This window comes from Lycorma delicatula, chromosome 1 (genome assembly GCF_047948215.1).
Source record: "Lycorma delicatula isolate Av1 chromosome 1, ASM4794821v1, whole genome shotgun sequence".
NCBI classification, from domain to species: Eukaryota; Metazoa; Arthropoda; class Insecta; order Hemiptera; family Fulgoridae; genus Lycorma; species Lycorma delicatula.
The window spans coordinates 329,763,635-329,786,912 of record NC_134455.1 but is presented as its reverse complement, the minus strand read 5'-3'; the positions used below and the strand labels follow the sequence as shown (position 1 = coordinate 329,786,912).

The window sequence follows — 23,278 nt, the reverse complement described above, 5'->3', positions numbered from 1 at the left end:
TTCTTCAGGAACCTCTAAGTAACATTACTTATTGCTGAGACATTATTAGCAGAACTGATTATTTTTTTATTAAAACCTTGGATTAATGTAAACTTGTATTAATATGTGAATTTTAATGGACTATTCCCACACATTAAGTCAGGTTTACTCATATATTTACATTGCATTCCACTTTATCTATTAGGCTTTTAGTTTATTGTCTTGGCGGATTTTGTTTTACTGTTATATTCTTGTCTTTTAGTTAAAATATTTATTTTAAAACGAAAACGGTCGATTTTTCTTTAAAATTATTTAAAAATATGTAGTAAGATAAACAGAGAAAAATAAGGTTTAAAATTTCATAATTTTATTACATAAAACATTCTAATTATCTTATTAAATGTATAAAATAAAAATTACTTTCCAGTCCCGTCGCACCCAGGTCTCTTTATTATATCAACTGCAGATTAGAACTGAGCAGTAATGTAAAAAACCTGTCTAGAAAATTTCCAGGATTTATCAAAACTTCTGATGCATCCCTTCTTTGAGGTTATTATGTTACTATACTATGTTGCATTGCTGATTACATTGTAACATTACGGTATTAAATTTGTTTTAGGTTATAAGATTTGCGATACTGATCATATTTTTTCCGTTTTCGTGAGTCGATTAATTACACTGATAGACAAAAAAAAATTTTAATGTTTCTCTAATGTGATACAATTTCTTGAATTCCTTTTTTAAGAACATTACAAATCTGTAAATATAATTTTTCTATCACCCTTAGTTTTAAATAAATTACGCTTAAAAAAAATTAAGGGAAAATAAATTAAAATTTGGAAAATTTATAATTTTGCATGTCCATACCTGTGTTAGAATGATTTCGCTGATGCGAAATCATATAAATAGCCTCAGGCACATCCCGAATTAATGTAAAACAGTAATCGGCTAGCATGTTAGTGTTCCATTTCCCTTTATAGCGGCTTTCCATCACCGAAATGTCTTGCTGGAAACGTTAACCGTGTTCGTCACTTACGTCTCCTAGGTTGTCCGGGAAAAAATCCAGATGTGAATGGAGGAAATATAATTTCAACGATATATTACATTCCATAGCTCTATGACGTAAGAATTTAACAATATCGCAGTAATTGTCGAATTTTTGTTTGCCGAGAAAACTTTTGCAAAAGTCTTTAAATGAAGCTCAACCTGCACTTTCTACATTATTTAACATTGAGTTAAATACATCATCTTTGTCCAACTCTCTTTTTTGAGAACCATCAAATATTTCTTCTTTAAGTTTTCCTTCACTTACAGTCAGAAACTTCTGCCTGATGTACAAAAATCCGGGACTATCGTTCTTCATTGCTTTTACAAAATTTTTCATTAATCCTAGCTTGATATGAAGAGGGGATAAAAATATTTTTTTGGGTTCAACTAAGGGTTCATGAATAATATTTTTCCCGTTTGGAGTTAACTTGTCTCATTTCTTCCTCTCTTTGGTAACATAATGTTTATCCCTAGCTCGGATGTCCTATTTGCAAAGAAAACACATATACTTAAGTGTAGTCTAACTGCATGCACAAAATAGCTATAACTTTCAAATCGCCACATATATTCCAGCTATGTTTTTTATAATTTATTTTTTCAAGAACGTCTTTAATCACATATTATGTTCTTTCAAATTAGTACCATAAGCGGAGGATATTTGTTACCGTTGTGTAGTATAACCACTTTTAAACTATACTTGGACGAATCTATGAAAAGGCACCAGTCCTCGGGTTTATGAACTTGATGTAAGTGCAACATAAGCTCATCTATATTTTTGTAATAAACCAAATGATTTTCATCAATAAAGTACTGAGAATGTTCTTTTTGTCGGCTTCGAAAGCCTGAAATTTTTGTATTTTTTTGAAGTAAATTCCCGCTTTGCAGTCCTAACAGTTCAGCTTGATTTTTTGATAAATTTAAATCCCTAACAAAGTCATACAATTCACATTGTGGTGTAAGATGTGGCTTATTGGAAAATTTTAAATCAAAATCATTGTTGTCTTGTTCAGTACTGTCTGATTCTTCATCGCTGCTTTCGAAACATACATTCACAGGTGGCTCAGGAACTGGAATAATTTCACTGTGAGGTACAGGCCTGATTGCAGATTGCAATGAAGGATATTTTACAGTATGTTTAGAATTTTTTAGAAATTCCAGACTCACTTGTTAAACAGAAGTAAAAATCGGTTACATGATCCTTTGGTTCACACCAAACTATAGGTACACCAAATGACAAAGCCTTCCGTGTACCTTTCAGTCACCCTCTTAATTATAAAGAACAATTAGTGCATACTAAATGAGAAGCCCACGTCTTATCCTGTTCACCAATTTCACTTCGAGAGAACAAACGATATGCTTTTTTAGTTAAAGGTGTAATTCTTTTTCTATTTGATTTTAGGGCAAATTCACCACATACGTAACAAAAGGCATCCACATCATTTACACAATTTCGAGGCATTATGACACTATACTATGTCAAACTTAAGACAGCAATAAGACTGAACAAAATTAAATCATTCATAAATCCAGTGCTTAATACATACAACACAGCTGTGTTTTCAGCTACATGTTTTGATCTGCAGAGACATGACTACTCTTGTCTTGGTTCACTCTTCAGTATTAGATATGATGTCATAATATGTGACTATATGATTTAATTCTTTGTCTAGTATTATTTATTTATAACTTTATCCTCCAAGAATTAAAATTAATCAACATTTGCTGTTTATTTCAATTTTTTTTTTGAGATAAAAATAAAAAAAATTAGAATTAGAAGTAAAGGATTTGAAAAATTTGCACATCTACATTCCTGTTATATTTTTGAGTAAATAACGGTCCCGTTTTTACTTCCTTGTACGAAGTATTGTGATCGCGAAAAATTTCGGTCTTCAGATTTCAACGGATATATCCATTTTGACCATCCCTGAATCCAGTTTGATTAGTTCCGGCGTGACGTCTGTACGTACGTATGTATGTATGCACGTACGTATCTCGCATAATTGAAAAACGATTAGCCGTAGGATGTTGAAATTTCGGATTTAGGACTGTTGTAACATCTAGTTGTGCACCTTCCGTTTTGATTGCAATCGACTGAACCAAAAGTGTCCCAAGAAAGCCCAAAATCTCCAAAACGTTGGATTTTGGACTTGTTCTTAACTGCAGTTATAACCCTCATTGAGAGCTTCTCAACTATGTATGATAAATGGTACTTATTTTCAATGATCCCAGAGTTATAGCCAAACAAAATTTTAATTGAAATATTTGGATCTTGCAAGGGAAAGCACATCGGTTCGAATCAGCCTTCATCTTCTTCATTTTTTTTTAACTTTTATTTTTTAATTTAAATGTATTATCTATTATTCATTATTGACCCGTGATTGTAAAAAAAATTAAAATAAATAATTATTCAATAATAACAATAAAAAAAAGTGTATATATATATATATATGTATAAATTGAAAAAAATTAGAAGTTATTAGTAAAATAAAATTTAACGTAGTTTTAAAAATGTGTATATGTAATTTAATAGGCATTATTACATATGTGTATATGCAATAGATTTGGTGAAACATCTAATTATTTAATATTAATTGAAAATTATAATTTAGAATCGTATTATTGCTGGATTTTCTAGTTTAATTTTATTTAATTATTCTGGAATTTTTATTTAATTTTATCTACACTAAAGTTAATTATAGAGTGACAGAAAAATAGACTCTCACAAGAATAATATATACACTGAAGCATACATGCCCGATCTTTAAAAAATTGCAAAAAAATCTTATCTTTTCATTCCTCATTCATTTATTCTTCATTATTCCTCTGATATTGTCTGACAGTATTCTCCCTAGGTCATCATTTCGTTTACTTGTTTTTCGTTGCCAATCATTTAATTGCTCTTTGGTTTGATATAATTCTTCTGATTTTTATTTCTGTACACGTTCTCTAGTTTTCAAATTTTCTCTCTTTATATTCATCAACCTCTCTTAATATCTTTATTCTTTCCTTGGTCTTAACGTTTTCTTTCTCTTTGTATTTATCATCTTTTAATTATTTTATTCATTCTTTGGTTTTAAAATTTGTTTACTCTTTATGTTTACCATCTCTAAATTTGTTTATTCATCCTTTGTTTGCAACATTTTCTACCTTTTTGTTCTTTATTTGGTTTTAAAATTTTCTTCCTTCGTTTTTTGAGACATATTTCTTCATGTTATCTTTCTTTTTCCTGTATGATGGTTTTTTTTTTCATTTTTGATTATTCATCAGAAAATCCAATAATAAAAACGAACATTTTACAACGTAAGGTTGTAATTAACATAACGTATCTCAGTTTCAAATGAAATAAGTTTAAATGAAGTGCAGTAAAAAATGTGTACATGTAATTTAATAGACGTACAAGGAAGTCATGTGGTGTCCACATCAAATTTTTTAACTGTTTTTAAAAGTGCCAGTCCCAAAGGTTTATGATTTGAGATCACTATGATGCAGTCTATAACCGGATCTTTGGAAAAAGTGTTACGCCCTGTAGCTAAACGAGTTAACGTAATTCCCTTTATTATTGCATCATAAAAATTCTTTTAGATAATAAGCAGTTATTTATTAACTTAAATTTAACGCTATCTGTAGCTTAGAGTTTGTTACCGTTACTGACGCTGATAAAAATTATTGATTTATATTTACTGTTGATAAATTTTTAAAATTCTATTGCTCTTTTGTTTTAATTCATGTAATGCTGATAATTTTTACAAGATATTAAAAATATGATTTTTATTTCTTGATTGGTTCATAGAATTACTTGTGTTGTCGTAATATTAATAAACTGAACGTCACAAAGTTAGTGTAGCAACGCAATTTACACTGTGTTCTTAAACGTTTTAATGCTTTACATCATGTTACACTATTTTCTTTATGTTCTTAAACATGTTCTGAATTTAGTTTGAAATAAATAAGCTTATTCTATTAATAATAATCTTTTTAACGGATCGATATAATTTATGTGGAAATATACGGTTCGGTAAATAATTCTCAAAGAAAGAATGTGGGATAAGTCAACTTATATTCAGGTAGTCGTATCTGTCTGTGATACTTATCCTTATCGGTTTTCAGACATTTTGGTGCACAATTTTTCCCATACTTAGCATTCCACTATCTGATACTGCCGTCGCCTGTCCGTGATTAAATATTCTGATTACTCCTATTCTCAGCTACCATACTAGTGATCATCCCTTATCCGCAAATCCGGGAACGCTCCTGTTGCGGCTAGGCTCCCTTTCCGTACGGCGAGAGGTTACTTTTGCGACATAAGGTAATAGCAATATTACGGGATTCGAGCATTACGTTTAGCGTACTTCTCTTTTAAATTAAAAAAAAATTATTTTGCTATCGATACGTTTTAGAATAACACGAAACTATGTCTAATGTTATACAGGTTTTTTTTAATTTGGTAATGCGGCGTTTCAAATGATAGCTGAAAAACGTTCACATACTTACTCGGAATTAAACCCAAAACCAACTGATTTATAAAATAATCGATCTATTACTGACTTAATTTTATTTCATATTCTATATTTAATAGTACACGCAGTTTTACAATCTACATTGTTTATTACGATCGTACCTGCGTTATTCATTTATGCATATCAAGTAATAGTGTTCCTATTAGTACATCTTAACTTAATAATACGTATTATAATTCATGAACACTCATACAGGTATGGATACACGCATCGCGCATATACATGCATATTTAAGTACACTAACGTAGACTGTTTAAACAAAAGACATAACAAGACAAGACTGGGGATAGGTATGACCTTAATTGTTCCGTACGCCTAAGATTTATCAATATATCCTGTACGGTGTTTATTAATGATTCGATCAATATTTTGTTGAATAGTTACAATTATTCATTTTATTCTTGTTATTCCAGCCGGTATTTTATTGCTATTAGAATGTTTTTTGTCTGTTATAAAAGCTGTTTTCTGTTCAATTGTTTTCTGGCAATGATGGATTTTTCAACCTTGATTTTTTCTTTAACGCCCTCTGTCTTTTTTTATTTGAACTATATCCTTTTTAAATTAAACACATAAAACAAAAAAAAAGTAAAAAACATACTATTCATTTTAAAATGTTGGCAATAGATTTTTTCGAATTGTATTCTTTTTTTTAGTATTTGAGTATTGAAAACAAAATTTTCCATACAACCGAAACGTATTATAAAAAGTTGATTATTTAATCATTAAGTATTTTATGGATCAACTGCAAGAAAAGTAAACTATTAAGTTCTAATTTATATAAAATTCTTCATCGTACAAAAATCATACTCATCTAAACTCTTCCATATACATTTCATACTTGCTCGTATCTGAACAATCGAACTCAAGGGATAGTAATATAACAAAAAAATAAAGCGAGATCTTTTCTTCTGGGTGGGTGATGTACGCTTAATCGATAATCACTGATATTTAAAAAATTACATTTGATTTTCTATTTAATTTCAATTACTGTCTTTATAAAGTATTATTTCGTGTCTCATCGAAAAATTAAAAAAAATTCATTCTGAAAAAAAAATTAATGTTTGCATTTAACATAAGTATGTGCTAATATTTAATAGCAAATAATCTAATCGTTGATTTGAAACTTAACATCATCGCAATTTTATTCCTCTGTCTATTGAAAAGTAACGAAAGAAGGCCTGGAAATCTGAATTGTTATTACTTTATAACTAATATATGAAAGCGTAACATGTACCGGATTGAATCCTATTTTATTTTACACTGAAAATTGTTTAAACTGAAAGAAAAGCGTCCTTTATATTTGTAGAAAACTGCGGGGTGATCCCCCTTTGATGTGGAAATTTCCGGCTGTAAGACTTCGATTAAACAATTTTGTAAGATATGGTAGTTAAAGTATGTTTAATATCGGATTTTGTCTTTGGTTTCATCAAATTTCAAGCCGTTATGGTTACAAACAGTAGGCGTTTTCAGCAGTTAAACGACTTTTAAGAAAATAGTGTAAAAAGGAATGGAATTTTCTTTGATGTATGTTACGTCTTTTATTCAATTCTGTTGTCTTCTTTCGTTAGCCAGATTGTAGTATTAAAATCTATTCCCTTTTATTTTAGAATTTAAAAGTCAAATCAAGTTATTGTATTGTTCAAGTATACTTTGAAATGTATACTTTAAAAATTGCGGTTTAACCATTTTAATTAGTTTCCAATTTAATAATTATGTGACTAAAACAATCACTTTTTTAGTACCGAGTGCAGAAAATTAAAAATTTATATCATTTTACTTAGTTATTATTTTTATTTTAGAAGAAAGTTATTTCAGAAAATAAATAAACAGGTGAATATTCCAGTACAAAAAACAAATGCCCTAAAAATACTACGAGTTTTACTGAGAAATTACTACGAGTTTATAAACAAACAAATATGTAAGAAATTTTACTGTTTCTTACTTTTGAAACTAGAAAAAGTGCCGATCAGGTAGAAACGTGCCGTTGCGAGGTTATTACACAAATAATGACTCCACTACATATAGATTTTATTGAATTATAAAGCAGATAAACACCATATATTGAGGAACAGTTCAGTTTAAAGCAGTAAAATAAGTAAATTATAGTTTATGCTATATAAACGTACATAATTGCGAATACGTACATTAACAAACATGCAAGTTTACTTGCAACGATATGAAATCCAAACTGGAATTCAGTATAAATTATCTTTGTTTATGAAAGTGGAACCAGTTTTTAAAAGTTAATTCTTATCAGTAAATAATATTTTTTGATGGTTTTTCTCACCTTTCACCGTAAGATATTTTATTGATTAAATTATTTATCCGATAGTGTGTTAGGCAGTTGTGCTTATCGTGTTACTTACTTAATGAAATTAATCACCGTAAATATATATACTGCAATCACATTAATTCATAAAGTCGTCGTTAAATTTACAATATTTTTTTAAACATAAATACAACCGCAGCTCGTACTTTTTTTATAAATGTGAATAAAATTGCTACAAAAGAAAATTATGCATATTGAAAATAATTTCAACAGTAATATTAAGATAGTTTCGGCACTTTAAAGCATAAAAATTCAGTTTCAGAAATTTTTAATAGATTACTGTTGATACATTTTGAGAATATATACACTTGTAATTATTATAAAGCTTTCGTTAATAGCTAACAAAAACGTAAGATAACGGAGATAAATATCAAAAAACTTACTTGTTTGGATTTTTAGTTAGAATTAATTAAATTACAATTTCTTCATGCTAAAATTGTATAAATTTAAACAAATTATATCATATTAATAACGAAGCCTTCTACTATGTATTGCAACCATTAACAAAGTTGTAATTAGAAGATAAGCAGCTATGACATACAAAGGCACATAAATGTATAAAAAATAAAACTAATAGCGCGTAAATGTGGGTTTGTCTGTGTGTATGTATATATATATATATATATATATATTAATATTAACGTAAATGTAATTTATTTAAGTTAGCTTATTTTCCTCTTGATTGGATGGAATTAAATATAATAACAAGATATATTTTACTTGACATACAAGAGATTATTCTCTTGGGTTAACCAATCAACTTGTATAGTTGATTGGTTAACTCAAGAGATTAATAAATATATATATATATACACACACACACACATATACTTATATAAATGTGTATAAACACAGGTGTATGTAATAAACGTAAAGGATTACAAAGAGACCTTTTTTCTAACTGTCATTTTCAAGAAACTTTGCGAAGTTTAAGTAAAACAATAAATGTTACAGAAAATTGCACGAATAAATGATTATAACATAAGTAAGCATACAATAAGAATACCTTTCCGTCATTTAATTTTTAGTTGAAAATTTAGCGATTCGGTTAATAATGTGCAGTGTACGGGTAAAGGTGACTGACCTTTTATGTTTCTTAGTATCATAAAGTAATTAATATCTTAGGCTTTCTTGCTTTCTACCGAACAAATTAAAAATTGAATCCTATTACTTACGAATTAAATATTAAAAAAGATCCTAAAAGTTAATTAAAGAGACAACGAAACCGGTTATTTTTATGCTTTAATTTTTTAAATATATTATTTCATTTTCTAAAAAATAATATCCATATTCATTTACTATACTGCTCGCCCTAATCTTTACAGATGAACTTAAAATAATTCAAAGAATTTAAAAATGTTGAAAAATATTTTATTAAGATTAATAACTCGCTTTATAATCATGGTAAAAATTCGAAGCTGTTTTGTTTTACAACCTGATTTATTTTGCCTTAATTTCAATACATTATTCGATTTTTTTTTTAAATCAAAAAACTTAATGAAACTTTACAAAAACTATTCTTTTTTTGCTACTTTTCAAGCTGAATTCATATTTCCCCCTATGTGAAAGCAAAAAATAGAAGAAATTCTATAATGCCTTATTAACTGGCTATTAACATTTACTGATAAATCAATAAGCGAATTTGTTTGTCCAGTAAAACGTTAAAGAACTGCAGAAAAAAATTGTACAATAACTTAAAAAAATAAGAATAAAATTAAAGACCAGATACTGAGCTGTACATATTAATAACAATAACAACAATAAAGTAATATTTTACTGTTTTACTCGGCATTCTAGTATTTTTATTTTTAACGTCAGCGTTGCGAAAGGCAGATGTTGCTAACAATAATTGTAATCAGAAAACTGGATTGTATTATAAAATTAACTCGTAAAACTAAGTTCTTTGTAAAATTAGATTTTGATGATTATTAAGTATTCTAAAAATATGTTGTACTAAGCTGTATAAATTATACTAAGCTGCGTAAATTACATAAATTACACAAAAGCATGCCGTAACTTTCTAAACGTATAATTATTATGCAACAGTACCTAAACAATCCATTAATGTTTTATTAGCAAAAATTTCAAAACATTTAAAAAACATCTCTTTAATCATGTTAATATGGTATTCACATTAATGGGTTTCTTTTATAGTAGGATTATTAAATTTCCATATCTTTTTGCTTTCTTTGCCTTTTAAAAGGAAGTAGAAACTCCTATTTTAATGCGAATGAGTTTATTTCTGTTTTTATCTTTATATTCTGTTTTCAAGTTGTTTTCTCATTTACATTACAAATCGAACAACTTGAAAGATGTCAGCTACTAACAAATTTCATTAAATATCTTCTATTGATAATTTATTTCAAATCTATTAAATTAAAAAGAAAAATACAGATGAAATTTGTAACAAAAAAGATTACTTATTACTGTATTTTTAATTGAATATCTGTATAGAAAATACAGGATAAAACGCTAAATTACAACTCAATTTTTTTGTGTCAGAATTTTCCGTCATTTAGAAGGTACTGAATGAATAATACTTACACTAAAGTAAGTATTAAGTAACTTACGCCAGAGTAAGAATTTTAGTTACTTTCTCGTGACAAAAAGGGTGTTCATTTATTACTTTACAATACAATCCGCGGCTTTATTATAATATCTAAGCATCTAAGGGAGAAATAATAAGCATCTAAGTATAATAAGCGTAGAAAGCATTTAAGGAACAAGAAACATCAGTCATGTTTGCTTTCACTGAAAATATTAACGTTCTCCATAAATCTAGTCCTTTTGATGAAAAGATGCTACCCATAGTGTTGAATGTCAACTGCGTATCGGTGGGCTCAGGATGCTGATATGCTACTGTTCGTTCAAAGACGCCCGCGGGAAACCGTTTTATCCCTCACTTTCTCTAGTAAGCAAGGCATGAGATGCCTAACACTCTTTATTCTAGAGAATGGCCGCGATGCCGTTTTCAGGGATGAGTTGTGTCGTTTAAGTCGCCTAAAATATTTTCTTACAACTAATATCTTAAACGATGTTAAGCTATTACTGCTCTTGAAATCGGTAATGTTCGCTATTGTCTTATTGAGTTTGTGGGTATCATTGGTTGTAATTGCAAAATCATAAATCATTTTTTCTCTTCACCACCTTTTTTTTGAGAGGGGGAGCTGAATAGACTTTAATGTTAAAAAATTAATAGTCTGTAGAAATAAACATTTTTTTAATATCATTTTACTGGTATTTTAGAGAAGTCAAATTTTTTTACGAAGAATTCTAGGCTAAGAACACAATTCAATTGACAAATTAGTTGTATCCTAAAAAAAAGTTTAAAAATTAAGTAGAAAACACCGCATCGCTCTTTTACATCCACGTAAAAGAGCCTATAGCATGATATCTAAAAAGTAAATTCAGTTATTATTTATTATTTTATACTCTGATTAAGTAAATTAAATTTTTACCGTGATGTTGATTACTACAATAAAACATTGAACAATATTAATCTAAATAATGGGAAATTTCAGCACATGCCTTCTTTATTTTCTTCGTGCATAATTTTTCATAATACCTTAAAAACTATTACTAAAATTTTATTAATTACGTATTGTAATGAATTAATTATGAATTACATGAATTTCCTTTGGTTACTTCAGCGAATGAATAAATATGCGTATATTTACTCCAACGTAATTAATACTTGTGTAATATTAATAATTCTTTTATTTGTTTAAAAGATAATCAAAATTTAATTTAAAAAAAAAATAATAAATTGATACTATTTTAATTAATTTAAGATTTCCTAATCCTAATATGCAAACATTCTAATAATTTACATATGCCATTTAAAAATTATACGTCAAAATTCTATAACTTCCATAATCTCAAATAAAATAGTGCAACATACACACAAACGCGCAGACATAACTGTTTTACCTGCCTTCTGCATTAAGTGCAAATTGCCAAGCGGTGCGATCTAATATTTACGAAGTAATTTAAATAATTTATTTATCCGATTCTAACGACTATCAAGAGGGCATTGAAATCTATGCCTGTTAGCTAGGAGCTGCATACAACTGAATAAAATACAGGTTGTGTTAACTGTACACGCAATAATAAACGAGCGGTGAATACACTCACCAGGGTGCAGCGACTTGTTCGATTCTCATCTCGTGCCGGCTCGCGACCCCCCATATTCCGACCGCCATTATATATGGACGTATACAAGTTTCACAGCAGGAAGTCCAAGTCTCTTAAACCTGCTAGGCGTCCCGCTTCATGAGACTTGGCCGGTAAGCTGTCTATTTTCAACGACATCCAGTATCGCCTGTGCCATGAAGCTATTTTTAGATCTAATCCTACATGGAAGTAACTACTACATTACAGAGGTCTTTAATCTCACCACCGCATTAATGGACAAGTAAGATAATAATAAAAAATGTATTTATTTATAGACATTCCGATTTCTGGTTTTATATGTGACGCGTACGTGTATGTAATACTCGAGTTCAAGCGTACAGTTTTATATTTACTGAACGAGTATATATCTCTTGTTATTCTGTGTACTTTACAGCTACATTTAATTATAGTATACTCGCACTTGAAAAAAAAAAAAACATGAATTTTCCAGAACTTAAGAGATTGATTACCCCGTTTCTTATCGCTATATGAATGGAATTTTAAAAGTTGGCAATACGTATACAATACGAATAAATTAAAGAATAGAGTGCGATTATATATATACATATATTTCTGGATGAACTTCAGTAATATCCTATTAAGATTTCTAATTACCTACTCAAGATGATTTAAAGTAGCGAAAAATCATAAAATAAATTTTTTTTTTTTTAATTATTACTTATCACTACTTCTGTTGATTTTGATTACAACCTCGAGTATAGAATAATAAATTATTAGTATATAGTAGTATTTTATAGTATTTATTGGTTCGGATCAAATTAAATACCCCACCATTTTTTGACCTTCTAAATGCACATCTTATAGATTTTTGTTTCTTCAAAACAAGTGGAAAACTGGGTTTTGTGTAGTTTAAACAAATTAAAATAATTATTATACTCATATAATCTGTTTTAAGCGTTTCAGTGATGGTAAATTATATAAAATCAATTATGGTGGTAAGGTCAGAAAATTATTCTACTCTTTTTCTACCGTGTAAGAGGTTGGAATGTCCTCCATACTGAAATCTTCTTCGGTTTACACTGCAAATTAACTTTTGAAATAAAATTTACCTTCAGGGATTGAATTGATATTTATAACTAAATATTTTTATCCGGTAATCAATTTTATTTCTTATTACGTTAATTCGTCGTTGCTTAAATCTACATTGCACAATGACTTTTTGAGCGTACTATATTTATTACATTAATTTTTAGATTTAAAAGCATATTTAAACAAATTAAAATTTTTCCGGCTGTTGATATATTAGACAACATATTTTTGTTTTACCTATAAGTTTGCATATTAGTTGTTTGCTTATTCCATAATCCGTTACTTAGGCTTGTTCATTGTTCGATTTTTTTAATGAATAAAATAAATAAAATAAACTCATCTCTGCTGAAACTCTTCATCTTCATTTCTGCTCTTCAACAGAGATGTTTATTAACCACAAATAAATTAAATAAAATCGTTGTAATCTACATTTTCGAAATTTTATTTCATTACTTTTATAGAATTTACACTGTTTACTTGTTGAAAATCTGATTTAATGATTTTGATCGCTGTGATTTATTTTAATAGTTTTGATTTCTTCGTAATCATTTTTTATGTAATTTTCTGAGGTCTTTATAAAATCACAGAAAAAACCCATTTTGAAGATAAATAAAAATAAATCTCAGTTTGAAGCATGAAATGTAATGGGATTTGGCTACGCTAGACCGAGTCAGAGGTAAAGCTTTTAAGCCTTTAGAGAGGACTTTTCTGTCCAGCTTTATGATAAATGATGTCATTTTTCCCTGTTTAGCCTCCGGTAATTACCGTTCAGATAATACTTCAGAGGATGAATGAGAATGATATGTATGAGTGTAAATGAAGTGTAATCTTGTACAGTCTCTGTTCGACCATTCCTGAGATGTGTGGTTAATTAAAACCCAACCGCCAAAGGACACCGGTATCCACGATCTAGTATTCAAATCCGTGTAAAAATAACTGACTATACTAGGACTTGAACGCTGGAACTTTCGACTTCCAAATTAGCTGATTTGGAAAGACGCGTTCACCACTAGACCAACCCGATGGGTTGATAAATAATATCTAGGCTGAACAAAAATTCCGAATGAGTAATCATATGGAATATAAAAAAATCTGAACCGTACGGTGACACTTAATATATTTTTAACCTCCGGGTCCACCGTTAGGTATTGCTTCAGAGGATGAGATGAATGATTTGTAGCGAGTGTGAAGATGCCATGCCTGACCGGGATTCAAATACGGGACCTCCGGATGAAAGGATGAGACGCTACCACTCGCGCCACTTAATATTATCGTATTGTAAACTACCTGTTGATTTAATGTTGTATGGTCTAATGTTTAACGGTATTATACTTACATATTTATTATTTAATAGTATTAATTTTAATACTGATGCTAATGCCGTTAATAATATTGAAAGCTCTTCTTTCTGATCATTATTTTCAATTTATTTATTTCGGTATAGTCGTTAATACAATCTACCGAAGGGATATTATAGTTAAAAACTACTTCATTTTTAACTATTTATTATATTTTAAGGTAATAACTTATCCAACATTTTTTTGTATAATACAGCAAGCTTCGTGGAAAGAAAAAAATGTTAATAGTATGAGAAAATGGTAGGTGCAAGGAAGCGCATATCCATGTGAACAAACTAGACCTTCATTCATCATTCTCCCTCATTCATGTCGTAATTAGACGACAAGGACTTTCTTTGTAATTTAAATACCCTATAGTACTAGTTTCTGTGAAAAAATCACTGCCATGACCCAGATTTCTCAGAAAAGCTAGTGACTGATTCAAATTTAGATTATGCAATTTTTTTGGGGGGGATTTTTAGGTGACAACTATGCGTATTATTAATTTCACTTTCCTTTTCTATAGTTAAGATATAATTTTTTTTAAAACGTACGGATACATGTTCTGAAGAACAACTTAAGAATAATAAGCACTGGATGCTTGTTATTCTTAAGAATATATCATTTTCAGGATTAAGTTAATACTTTATTTATATCGCGTATAACCATTACGCTTATGGCACTTATCGTGCACACATGATACTTTGGATACTACATTTTTATTTTACTAAACCGGCTTTTATAGTAAACAGTCAAAAAAATTACTGAAGTAATTTCAAAGCTTTTTGAAAGCCTTATTCGTCCGGAATGTTTTGGGTTCGAATCCCAGTAAGGATTGGCATTTTTTCGTAGGTAAAGAATTAGATTTCCAATGTATTATAAAGGCTGGTCTCCGTGGTGCGAGTGGTAGCGTCTCGGCCTTTCATCCGGAGGTCCGAGTTCGAATCCCGGTCAGGCATGGCATTTTCACACAAGCTACAAATCATTCATCTCATCCCCTGAAGTAAAACCTAACGATGGTCCCGGAGGTTAATCAAAATACATTATAAGCAAAACAAGTAAATTTAATTGGGCGTTTTCCTTTATTTGCCGAGGGTACTTAAAATAAAAGTGTATTTCAACGTCTGTTTGCGTCTATCTTAGGAATGGTGTAACTACAATCATTAAATTTAGTGAAATTAACTTGCATGTTATGACTGATTTCATTAAATTCAAAATCGAAACTTTCATTAAATCATTAATTTTTCATTAAATTCAGGTTTAAATCATTAAATCAAAAACTTTAACGAAATTCATCCATTTGATGCGGCGGTATTTAATGGTTGGAAAGATGTCGATGGGTGGTGCATCTAAAGGGAATCAGATGAAAGTCTATTTGTGAGCAAAAATTAAAATCGTTATATAAAGCATAGAAAAACCCCGCAATTCTTTTGGTTTAAATTAATTCTGTATGTTTCTAACTGTAATAGGTGATGATATATTTACAAATGCAATGACCTTGTGTAAGAATATGAAAGATGATTTTACTGCATTTTCGCTTTCAAGCACTTTTTCTCTAAAATTCATTTTGTCTAAATAAAGCATAGAAAGAATTATTAAATATTTTCTCGTTTAAAAGATCGATCAAGAATTTTTTTTTAGATGAGAACTAAGTAAATAAGTAATTTATTAAATGTATAAGTAATTTAATTTTAATATTTTATTTCCAATTTTATTGCTAGAGAAGGATGTGTTTAAGATGAAGGGAAGGAAAATTTAATTCTGTTTAATTTGCCGGCCTCCGTGGCGCTAGTGGTAGTGTCTCGGGTTTTCATCTGGAGATCCCGGGTTTCGTCTGGGTTCCAGGTTCCCAGAGGAGAATCCGGGTCAGGCGTGACATTTTTCATGCGTAACAAAAATTACATTTCGTATTCCTACACACAAGCTTTCATCAAGCAAAAAAATCTGATGTAGACATCACATGATTTCTTTGTACGTCTATTAAATTATATTTACACATTTTTGCTGCACTTCATTTAAACTTATTTCATTTGAAAGTGAGATACGATCCTCCGATTCTTCAATAAAAGTGGACAGTTCCACAATTGTTAAAATGGTAGTTTTTATTAACATAAAATATTTTATACAATTACTAATTCAATAATCTCGCCTGAAATATTAGGCTAGAGTAAAAGTCCCTTGATTACTGTTTAAATAAATTGTTTACCAAATAATCCAATAATAAAAACTAATGATTCTACACCGTAAGGTCAAAATTAATATTTGTAACCACTTTACAGGAGTTCACTAAACGAAATAGTTTAATTATTATTAATTTTTACTTATACGACACACCAGAAATCTGAAACATATGCCCGAAATTTTGTGCATATTACGAACAAGTGGAAAAAAAATGTTCAACACTTTAAATTGAATACAATTCGAAAATGTATTTATTTCTCTGTCAAAAAATTTAAAAAAATAATTTAAAAAATATATATATATACAAATTTTATTAGCATTTGCTAAGAAAATCCAAAAATAATAAGATTCTAAGTTATAATTTTCAATTAATATTAAATAATCAGATGTTTCCCCAAATTCTATTTTATTTTACTTCTAATTTATTTCACTAATAATTTTTTTCGTTTTTTTTTATTATCAATGAATCATTATTTATTGTATTTTTTTACAATCACGGGTTAATAATTTAACAAATCAATATTAAATTAAAAAAAGAAAATTTAAAAAACAAATGAAAAAAGTAAAAAAAAAAAAAAAAAACAATAACAAAAGGAGATGAAGTCTGATCCAAACCGATGTGCTTTCCCTTTAAGATCCAAATATTTCATTAATTAAAATTTTAATTTCGATTGCAATCAAAACGGGAGGTGCACAACTAGATGTTACAACATTGCTGAATCCAAAATTTGAACATCCTACGGCTAATCGTTTGAGTTATGCGAGTTACATACGCACATTCATACGTACGTACAGACGTCACGCAGAAACTAGTCAAAATGGATTCACGGTTGGTCAAAATGGATATTTCCGTTGAAATATGAAAACCAAAATGTTTCGCAATTACAGTACCTCCTGTACAACAACAACGAAGTAAAAAAAAATAAAAAAGGAGATGAAATCTGAAAACCGAAATTTTTCGCGATACAATACTTCCTTTACTTCGTAGAAGGAAGTAAAAAAACCCCGGAATATTTCAAGAAAGATAGTGACATCGTTATCAGTTTAATACGTCTGCAGTATTCTTAAGATGAAAGCTTAAAATGAAAATTTTGGATATGAGTTGTACATATTTTATAATAAAATATCAAAAAAACCAAAATAACGTCTTTGATATTGACTCAAGTATAACGTACACTTTTATTTTCTACTAAAGACCGACTCGCTATGATAAAGAATTGAAAACAACGGTAGATGCTCAAAATTCTTAAGCCGGCAATTTTATTTGTAATTAATAAATAAAAATTCATAAAAAGTTGTTTACAATCATTAGTAAAGATTATTAACTACTAATAAACAATAAAAAATTCATTAACTATTATATAATCCGATTAAAAACCTGTAAATTATTCTAGATTTTCTTTTAAAATCATGGTAGCTGGCAAACACTTGGACTGCTCATAAAACTTGTTACTTGACAATTGTTTCTTAACAATTGTTTAATAGCTTACATAGAAAAAATATTGCTTTATTAATAAAACTGATATTTTACAGTTAGGATTAATTTGTTTCACTATATCATTAAAGTTTATGATTTTCCTTACTTTGTTTCAGAAATACAGCGTCGCTCTGCCATATCTTGTCTTTGCTGTTAACTTCCATCTGAACACTTGACAAGCAATTTCCCTTCCTTCTATACTATAGCAAGGTAAGAATAACGGATATTTAACGTGAAGGTATTACTTTAAATAAGAATATAGAATATTTTTTCTGGAAAATACAAAAAGTTTATATATGTGAGAGAATTCACGGCATAGTTTTATTTTAGACTTTTAGTTAAAAAAAGGATTATTTTTTAATTTTTCAGACGTAAGCGCACGCGCGCAAACATGAGTAACTTGTTAGTGCCTTTTAAAGAACTGAATAATATTCTAATCGGTGATTTTTTATAGAACTTAGAACTTAAATTTTAGAAGTTCAAAATAAAACTTAAAGCAAAAGGAATAAACGAGTACACAATTGTTATATCTCGACTGAACGCTTCGGTTCGCTAATAAATAGTTTTTTTACATTTGTTATATTTTCCCATTATCAAATACATTAGTAAAATCTCGAGATTCTCGGTTAATTTCTTTAGATAGGCTTCTTATTACTGCTGATTGCGGATATTTTTCACTGAAATAGTTCTACCAGTATTTGGTAAAAGAGGATTATGTGCAGTTGCATATTTTGGCTTATTTAATAAACATAAATACTTTTTGCACGAACGAAATATTCAAAATATTATAATAGTTGTAAAATTATAAAAAAATAAAGAAACTTTCGGTTTTTAAGAACATTAAAGTTAAGACATTCATTATTTATTTTCTCTAGAAGGAGATCTAGTAGAGAGAATAAAAATATAATAGTAGTAAATTGTTTTAACGAGTTTGAATTTTACTTAAATTAATAAAATGGTAAGGAAATACTTTTTTTAAGACTTTATTAGATGTATTGTTTTTAACAATAAATTAAAAATAACTGCTAATATAATTTGTATTTCATGATTAATGAAAGAAGAATACTTGCGTACTGGTGAAAATGTGGGTAACAATTTCTTTCAAAACGGCTGGAGAAAACAAAACCCTAACACATACAGGAATCAATCGGAAGATTTTTTTGTTTTTCTGGGCGAAAAACGATTTCGTGTTATCATCACCCGGAAGGATATAATTATTGTAAATATTAGATGTTAAAAATGGAAAATTAAAAATTAATTATAAACTAAAAACCCAGCAACGCAGAAATACATGTTCAGAGTAAACAGCCTGTAACGCATACTAAATGCGAAATAAAAGTTCAAAGATAAATCACATTATATATCTAAATTAAAATAATAAAATTACCATCTGCTTTATGGCAAATAGCACGAATACTTTAAATACTTTGTAGTAATCTAAATATCTGGATATAAACGGACCGTCCTAAGAAATCGTAAAACATAACATTTCATTATTCCCTAGAATAGTTTACATGTTAGGCCCTAGTTAAATTTACGACGAAATTACACATAATAGATATTATCCAAAAAGGTGTGGCGACTATTAGTTGTTAGTCGCAGAGAGCATAAAGTTGTGCATCTGTTTGCGTAATCAGATATCCATGAGTGAGTCTAGTGTGCCCTATTCGTAAACGGCAAATAATAACTTCCTCTCGGCGATTATTTTTGCATGAGAAGCTCCACAGTGACAAAGTGTTTTTAATTGGATGAAGTATCATCCCACTCACTTTGTCACTAATCAGGAAACGACAAGATCGTTAGAAGCAACGCAATTGGTAAAAGTAGCCTCTTTTGCCCCACTATCTGCGCGTTCATTGCCTGAAATTCCAATTTGGCTGAGGATCCAGCAGAAGCTCACTGTTGTATTACGTCTAGTCATTTACGAAATATCACACTGCATCTCACAAACAACAGAGTATCTGGAGTAGACGTCACTAATCGCCTGTAAGGCACTTATGGAATCCGAGCAAACAAGTACTGTCGAAATCTTGGGCTAATTATACTTAAGGCCTTATAATAGCAAACAGCTCGGCAACGAATATAATGGTGATGTGGAGGCGAAAAATGTTTGTTCTATCGCCAACCACAAAAATACAACTAACAGAATTAAAGTTTTTAGAGTCATCCGAATATACTGTAATATCAAGAATTACGCTGCTTATAATATTATAAAATTTATATCGCAAAATAACCGGATTTATATTCTTTTTTTTATACTGACAAAGATGAAAGCAGTAATTAATAAGAGAAGGCCGTCAAGGGGGGGTAATAACATAGAGTAACAGTGAGGACTGGAGGTAATTGTGTATTTAGAGCTGAGAGAAGGCGCTGAGCCGTGATGCCAAGTGAAGCAGTAGAACTCGGCTGTTCCTGGTATCGATTAACATGCTGCGTGGTGCTTGGAGAATATCGCATCAAAGGTTGGATGAGTAAATTGTGCTTTAATCGAGCTACGATAGGAGCATATCATTTGCTTCCGCTTGTTACAAAGAGATGGCTCGCCACTAGACAACCTCGAAGTCCACCAGTAGACTTACCACGGGCTTGAGCGAAACGCACCCTTGGCAAGACGGATGAATGAATGATGGACTGCATCAAACATCTTTAGAAAAGTGGCCCGTGTCGACGAATAACCTACGCAGCCGTAGTCTAAGCGGGTTCGGACCAGAGCTCGGTAGAAGCGCAACATGCATATACGATTGGATCCCCAACGGGTATTAGATAGAACCCATCTAAAAATCCCCACCTAACAGTGTCACGAGAATTATTCAAGGCATACCTTAGGTTATTATAAGAAACGGGTATGTTAAATTCATTTTGCGAGATCCAATCACCAACGGGATATTTTCTACCTGCAACTCATATTTCACAAGTTCAGGACAGTAGGAGGGTGTAAATAAAACTGCCCTCAACGACCTTCCGAACGTGCTCGCCGTATCAACTCTCGCAGTAACAAGGTCTCCGCCGCTTTACAGTCTAATCGGCTGCGGTGAATATACTGATCCACACATGTTTCGAACCTTTCTCCATAAAACAGTTGATGGAGTTCGAGAAATAGATTCGACTTAATTCAGCCAAGATTTCCCTTTAGCACACCAAAACATTCAACGGCAAACAGCCCTCGCGTTGCGGAAGGCGAGAAGCAATTCAGTCGTCAGTCTTAGATTAGAATTACGTAAAGCCCTACGCCGATCCCTTAATGCACGTCTGCAGTATTCATCCCACCAAGGAACAGTAGGCCGGCTTGGCTTTTCAGATGTTAAATGGATGAATTCATTCGCGTTATCGAGAATTTGGTATGTAAATTTGGCAAGTTGTTGGATCACAACACCGCTCTTATCATTCTGCCGAAAGAATTCTTGCACCCTATCCAGTCTGCTTTCTGAATCACCCATCTGTGCGACTGACTCTTAGACAAATCCTTGTTGCTGACAGATTACAACCGATCTATGATCGCTTCCAAAGAAGTTTTTGGAAATGCACCCGATAAGATGTGGGAGTTGGCTGCTGAACACAAGGGCAGATTGATGCATGAAAATGTACCTAATAAAGATGACATAAACGAGTACGATCAATAAGCAGAGATCTAAGTTTTGTCTCAGTCAGTCAACTATATTGCCTCGGAAAGAACATGACGATGAGCCCCAAGAATGGTGACGACCGTTGAAATCGCCAGTTATTAGGCAGGGATTAGGAATTTTGAAAAATAAACAGGACAGATCATTCTCAATGATATCAGAATTTATAAAAAGATATAAATTGCAGATATTCATTTTGAATGGTGCCAATATTTTTACTGAGACTGCAGGGATGTTTGTGACTAGCGGAACACAGGTGGTTACAACGATATCCCCCAGGAAAACAGCCACTTCTTCTTTTCCTCTGCCCTCAGTTTGATAGTCTCATCTTTCGCAAACGTAGCCGCGAAAGAACATATAATCCTGGGAACGAAGGTGAGTCTCCTGCAGACACAGTACTGAAGGATCTTCTTCCTTTATAAGGATTTCAATATTCCTCACGGCGAGAACGGAGACCGTAAACTTTCATCTTTGTAGCCGTAACTCCTCTTTTCCTGTTATATACAAAAACTACATGCAGATTATTTGTCAAACACTATTGGGTTTTCCATTTACTGTTTATTATTTTTAGGAAATGCTATGCTTCTTCAGACGGTTTATTTGTCTCCATATTATCGAAGAGACCTCGAGATGTTGGAGACTTGGAAGCCTCAGAGGCCGAAGATACCGTACCAGGCAACAATTTTTTGTGTACTTCCCTTCATTAGGATCTTAGTAGTGTGCTGCGTTGTTGGTGCAGCGGGAATTTTATTGGGAAATGTAGCGACTAAAGTGGTTTTCGGTGAACCACCCTCGGCCTTTCCACCAAAAATACCTTTCTTCTTACCTGCACTCAACGATCCTGTAGCAAAAGTGAGGGCTTTTACATGGTCTGACAAAGCTTGAACCTAGTTGGTCAGTTCCTTGCATGATACGTACTTGTTCTCTTTCTATAGTTTGTTGAAGAGAGCTTGAGCAAAACTAACACTGGGTTGTACTAGATTTCTCATGTTGAGGGATTTTTTATGCTCCCGACGAGCCACTTTCAGCTCAATACCAAAACCTTAATAAAGCTTGTTCCTGCTTATATACAGGACATTCTGGAGGTCTCGCTGAATGTGAGCCCTTACAATTGAGACACGTTTCAGTTTCTGTACATGCGCTATCATCATGTTCTGTACAACCATAACGCGCACAAACTTCCTTCTTAGTGCAACCAGTTTTGTTGTGACAAAAATCCTGACACTGCAAACAGCGTCTCGGGTTAGGTATGCGTGGTTGCACACGGACAGAGAGGTAGCCAATTCTTATTCTCTCAGGAAGAGTTGGAGCAGGAAAGATAAGGATAGGTGAGGAAGGTGACACGTCAATACCATTTTCCTTCCTCATGAGCCTCTACACCGAAGTGACAGACTGCGGTTGCAGCTTATCAGCTAAGTCTCGGCAAATATTACTCCGTTGCTGGAATTTAGAGAGTTATGTGGCTCCACTATTACTTCGTCCTTCCCTAAGAGCTTCCGACTCTGTTCATCATTACCTACTTCGATTCTCAAGGCATCACACCTAAGTTCTTTTAAGGATTTTGGAGA

The 23,278-nt window shown here is 30.9% G+C and overlaps 1 protein-coding gene across 1 annotated transcript in view; it reads left to right on the top strand.

The window, feature by feature from the left end:
- LOC142334250 (facilitated trehalose transporter Tret1-like) overlaps positions 1 to 23,278 on the top strand; it is a 92,713-nt gene that overhangs the window by 28,601 nt on the left and 40,834 nt on the right. The window contains exon 2 of the mRNA XM_075382123.1: positions 18,207 to 18,300. The gene's annotated coding sequence lies outside the window, so the exon portion shown is untranslated. The remainder of the gene's footprint in view (positions 1 to 18,206; positions 18,301 to 23,278) is intronic.